The 6021-nt window shown below is 40.8% G+C and overlaps 1 protein-coding gene across 20 annotated transcripts in view; it reads right to left on the bottom strand.

Annotated features, from left to right (window-relative positions):
• NTRK3 (neurotrophic receptor tyrosine kinase 3) overlaps window positions 1-6021 on the bottom strand; it is a 386973-nt gene that overhangs the window by 106625 nt on the left and 274327 nt on the right.

Genomic DNA, 6021 nt, shown 5'->3' on the forward strand with positions numbered 1-6021 from the left:
TTCAAATGTATTCATTTATCATCTTCAAGTTGCTATGTCACAGTAACCCTTAGCACCGACATAGCACTGGTTGTGGGAAAAGGCATTTTGTACCCTAGCACGGGCTGAAATACACAGGAGTGCTGGCACTGGGGCCCTGAGTGGTAGACTAACAGGGAGCCAGAAGCAGAGGGCAATGCAATGGGAAGGGCATCCCACCCAAATCAGGGTGCCACACTTTCCACAACCTTCCCACCTTTCCCCCAAGAGGCAAGAAGAGGTGAGATGTTTTTCCACCCATTGCAGGCAGGCATGGAATGGAGCAGGGAGCCCCAAGCAATACCCAACTATGCCAATCCTACCATCAGACATATTGCTGATCGCCTTGGAATCCATAGATCTATATAAGGGAATGCCAGTGACAGGCATTGCCTACAGTTAGTTCTTTATCCCTCAACATCCCCAAAAGGTGAATAGTATTAACTCCACTTTACAAGGGAGAAAACTCCGCCTTTATAATATGGAAAAACAGCCCCAAGTTCACTTTGTGACAAAGTCTAAATTTGAATCCAGCTCTTCATACCTCCAAAGTCCTTGCAACTAACCACTTTGCAATATGGATCCCATTTGTGGAAAACCAATATCCAGGAAGGGGGTGAAATGGAGGTCAAGGTAGTAATGGTAAGGACATTCTCTGGGGGAAGCAGAGCTCTCAGTCTGGCCACTTCAATAAGAAAGGGCAGGGCTTTCTTACCTTATTAACAGCTTCCTTAGTTAGGAAGGTAAGCAGCACCATACCCTGCCATTCCCTCCTCTGGCCAACCCTGGTTTAATTCTACCCCTGGTGGCTTCACCCCCACCCTCACAATGACACTTCGCATGCACTGGGACCTTCCAGATAAGGAACCCCAAACCCTGTCTGGTCACGGACTCCTTCATTTTGATGTTATTTCAGGGAGTGCAGCCTAGAGAGGATGAAAAATAACCACATGAACGTGAGGTAGTAATGAGTATGGAGAGATGGATAATTAAAATATAGTCATAACCTAACCAAGGGTTGTGGAATATCTGAGAATGCCCTTGGTAAGCCAAGCATGGTACCCAGTGGAACTCTTTCCTGAGCACCCACCCCAGGCCGCTGTGTAAACAAGCATGGACAGAAAAGAGTGCGCTTTGGTGAAGAAAGGATTCATCTTAGACACATGTCTCTTGCTTCTTTTCCTGCCTGTATGCTGGCCCTTCTAAGGTCGTGGGAAGGTGATCATCAAGGCATTCTAATGGTGCCTGGGCTATAGTTATGACTGATCTGTTCTGTATCTTTTCCTTGGGTGTAGCGATCACTTTTTTGAGTATAAGTTATTTCTTCTCGTGCCATTGGACTCAATAAAAGGGTGGTGGCACTGGCCCAGGTGGGTGAGCCCCAAATGCCTAGGCTTGCTGGCCACAGACTATGCTGCTTAAAACTTTCGGATTATTTCTTTTATTTTTCTGAGATTGCAAACCTAACCCACAGGCCATATATGGCCTTAGGATATGCCTTTTATTTTATTTTATTTTATTTTATTTTATTTTATTTTTTAACACAAATGGTATTTTTAAAAATTTGTTGCTTAGTTGCCAGCATTTAAAACTTGGGAGATCTCACATTTAAAATATCCCCATTTCTAGCTTCCCTTGAAAATCCAAGAGTTCTGGCACTCCTGGGCCAGAATTTCTGCACAGTTGTAACCCACTGCAGTAGCCACTCAATTTATATGAGGTGTGTGGTGTGTGTTCTCCAGCTTGCCATATTCCTCACCAATTTCTATTATCCTCCACCCCTGCACTTGTTTACGGTACCTGCATAGCTTGTCTTTGCATTTGAGATTTAAACTTTACAATAAACATTATGTTTATTATACTAGGTTATAGGCCGTGCATTAAGACCAGGAAATCCCATCTCTGCAAGCCTTGTTGACGCCCCTAAAATACCAAACTTATCCTCCCTCTGGTCATGGTTAACAATGATAAAGAAGTGGCTGGAAACCTACAACAGAGGGACAAACCTATCTCAGAAAGGGGAGACAGCTCAGAAACTGAACTGTATGAGTAAGGGAAGCAAGCACGTTCAGAAATCAGGTTCCCAACAAGACACCATGCTGAAGCATAATGCTGGAAAAAGCTACTGCTAGGAGAGAAGGTGGCACTCATGTCATCCACCGGCTGTGTCTTCCGCATTGCCTGACATGTGTAAGGCACATGACAAAAGGTTGTTAAATGCCAACAAGCAGGACTTCTTAATATAGCTGTACATTTCATGGGGGAATAAGGGGGAATAATTGGACCCGAAGTGTTCCTACATCCCTGTAATAACAAACACATTTCAAAGGGTTCTATACAATATTGAAAGGTACTTGGAACTAAAATGTCCCTGTTGTATACCGTGTAGCCAAGAGTATTGAACTGAGACCCCCAACTTCAGTATGGGGTGCCTCTTCCTATAAAGTCACCTCGATGCTGCTGGGAAAACGAGTGATGAGTCCTGGCCTGCTTGCCACGGTTGCCAAGTCTGGTTCCAGCTGTGTGCAGATGCTCGGAGGGAGGGGGCTGAGGCTGAATGTACCCCAACTACAATTTAGCTCATGGCATCATGCCCACAGGAAGTCACAGGGGGAGGACATCCATGCCTGGGTGAGATAAAGGGGCACGGACCACTGAGATTCTCAGACAAAAGCAAAAGACTCGTTCCTGAAGGGATCTTGAAGGCTCTCACAGGTTGTCCGTGATGAGTATTTCAAGACTCTAACTCAAAAAATGGGGGAAGGTGTGCTAGGGGGCCACCCACCAATTGGCATCACTAAGACTATTCCAATGACAAGCTGATCTCGGCTTAAAGGAGTGAAATGTTAGTCCCCAGAGAAAGTGAAAATCCTTCCACTTCATAACATGGGTGAAGTGACCCTCTTAGAATCAAAATACTTCATAAGCCATGGAGCAATATTAGTCATATGGAAAAAAAATTCTTTGCCATTCTCAGAATTCACTATATAAGGAACCATTTGTAATAGATGAGCATCTTCTTTGCTTGCTTAACTGAGAGTAGAGAAAATCTCGGGTATCAATAATCTATCTTAATTGCCTTCCTTGCACTTCAAAATATCTGTCTTTGTATTCAGTATATTTTTTTTCCTGAGTCTTTTGACTCTTTCCAAATGTTTGAAATATCTAAAATATCAGAAAAGTATAGAAACTCTGCGCCTACCTCCAGCATTAACAATTTATAATATTTTGATATCTTCTTCTCAAATTTCTAAACAAATAATCCATTACTGCAATGGCTGAGAACCCATGTGAGTCCATATATAACCCTGTTTCTCCTCTTCCCCATCACCAGAAGTAACCACTGCTCTGAAATAGCTGATTATCCTTTTCAGGAATCTTGAAATAATTTTGCTGCATATGCATATATCCATGACCAAATTACAGTTTTGTTCTGTGTAAGTTTAAGCTTTTAAAAAATGGATATTTTCTAGATTTATCCATGTTGATACATGTAGCTCCCATTCATTAATTTTAGCTGACGAAGTCCATTGTGTGAATATGCTACAAATTATTTGCCCGTCCAGCCAACTGACACTTGTTTCTATCTTTTCATTATTTCAAAAAAAGTTGCAGTCAATATTATTACACACATATCCGTACACACATGTGGGAGAATTTCCCCAGAGCAGTAGTTGGCAAACTTATCCTATAAAGGACCAGATAGAAAATATCTTAGGCTTTGCGAACCATGCAGCCTCTGCTGCTACCACTAAACTCTGCCAGTGTAGTCTGAAGGCAGCCACAGACAACACACAAACAAATGAGCGTGTTCCAGTAAAATTTCATTTGTAAAAATAGGCAAGAGCCAGATTTGGCCCTTGGCCAATGAGTGATAGTTTGCTGACCTCTACTCTAGAGCTTCCTTATTCAAAGTGCAGGCAAGTGGGAGCAGCATCAGCATCAGCTGGGAGTTGGGTAAAAATGAAGATGCTCAGTCCCCGCTGAATCAACATCTGTGTTTTAATAAGCTCCTCAGGTGATTTCTATGCACAAAAACATTTGAGAAGCACATCTTTGGAGGATATCCCTATAATTTAGTGTAATTGAATCCTTAACATTATTCTATTGCTAAATGTTTACCCAAAGTAATACCAACTCATATTTCTATAATCACTAAATGGATGAACTTCTTACCCCATCTTCCCATATCAGATATTTTTTCTAACAAACTGATGGGTGGTAGATGTTATCTCCTTGTAGTTTTAAGATTCGTTTCCTTGATTACTACTGAGGTTGCACATCATCTCAATAAGGGTTTCCCCAATTGAAGAACTGGGAACTGCCTATTTGTATCCTTTCCTCATTTTCTTGTGTGTGTCTTTCTCTCTCTCTCTCTCTCTCTCTATATATATATAGCTGTATATCTATATCTAGATATAGATATAGATATACAGCTATATATATATATATATAGATAGATGTGTGTGTGTGTACTTGTTACTCTTTTCTTTATTTGTGGGAGTTTGTTATTTATTCTGTATGCAAATTCTTTGTTACATATAAATGCAATGAAATTATGTCATCTCAAGCTACCATTTGTCTTTTAACTTTGTGTATGGTACTCATAGATTTTTTTAAATTAATGTATTAAAATGTATTCACTTTTCCCTTTATGTTACTTAAATCTGTATGTTAAGAGATATTTTCCTCCTTAATGTCAGGCTATTACCTTTTCCTTTAAAAGTACTACGTTTAGGGCCTGGCATGGTGGCTCACGCCTGTAATCTCAGCACTTTGGGAGGCCGAGGTGGGTGGATCATGAGGTCAATAGATCAAGATCATCCTGGCCAAAATGTGAAACTACGTCTTACTAAAAATATGAAAATTAGCTGGGCGTAGTGGCATGCACCTATAGTCTCAGCTACTTGGGAGGCTGAGGCAGGAGAATCACTTGAACCCAGGAGGTGGAGGTTGCAGTGAGCTGAGATCACAACACTGCACTTCAGCCTGGGCCACAGAGTGAGAATCTGTCTCAAAATAATAATAATAATAATAATAAACAAAAGTACTACATTTAATAAATCTCCATTACAGAAGAATTACGAATAATTTATGTAGAGACTCCTCACTCAAGGAGGTAGAGCTTCACTTCCCCCTATCCCTTGAGTGTACACAGTTACTTACTTTCAAAGTATATGGAACAAGGGAGAATGTAGTTCTGCAGTGGAGAAACCTGACAAACACCATCTCAGCCAGGCAATGAGGGTTAGCATCATCAGTGTTAAGTCATGTGATAAGCATGCACTCTTTATATGATGTGATGAGAATGGTCTTTCACCTCTGCAGTCTTCCTTCCCAAAATCCCAACTGACAGCCAAAATTGAGAGACATTCTACGTGAAACCTGACTGTCAAGGTAATCAAGGACAAGGAAAGTCTAAGAAACTGTCAGAGATCATAGAAGGCTAAGAAGACACGATAACTAAATGTAAAGTGGTGTTCCGGACGGGGTCCAGGAATGGAGAAAAGACATACGGGGGAAACTGATGAAATCAGAGTATAGTATTGAACTTAATTAAGAATAACATAGCTACACTCGTTTCTTACTTGTGACAAATGTATCATGGTGACATAGAATGATTACAATGGGGAAACTGGATGTGAGATATAAGGGAATGCTCTGTACCACTGTTATAACTTTTCTGTATGTCTAAAGCTATTTTAAAATAAAAAGCTGATTTAAAACAAAAAGTTGTACTTTAAATTTTCATCCAGAATTTATAATTTATTTTTTGACTGGTATGAGGTAAAAACATCTCTTTATTTTTCCTTATGGGGTTTTATTTAATAGTTTCTCCCTCTTGTTTTTGTTTGTTTGTTTGTTTGTTTGTTTTGTTCTGTTTTGAGATGGAGTCTCGCTCTGTCACCAGGCTGGAGTGCAATGGCGCTCCCAGGTACAAGTGATTCTCCTGTCCCAGCCTCCAGAGTGGCTGAGACTACAGGTATGTGCCACCAAGCCTGG

This window comes from Macaca mulatta, chromosome 7 (assembly GCF_049350105.2).
Source record: "Macaca mulatta isolate MMU2019108-1 chromosome 7, T2T-MMU8v2.0, whole genome shotgun sequence".
Taxonomy (NCBI): domain Eukaryota; kingdom Metazoa; phylum Chordata; class Mammalia; order Primates; family Cercopithecidae; genus Macaca; species Macaca mulatta.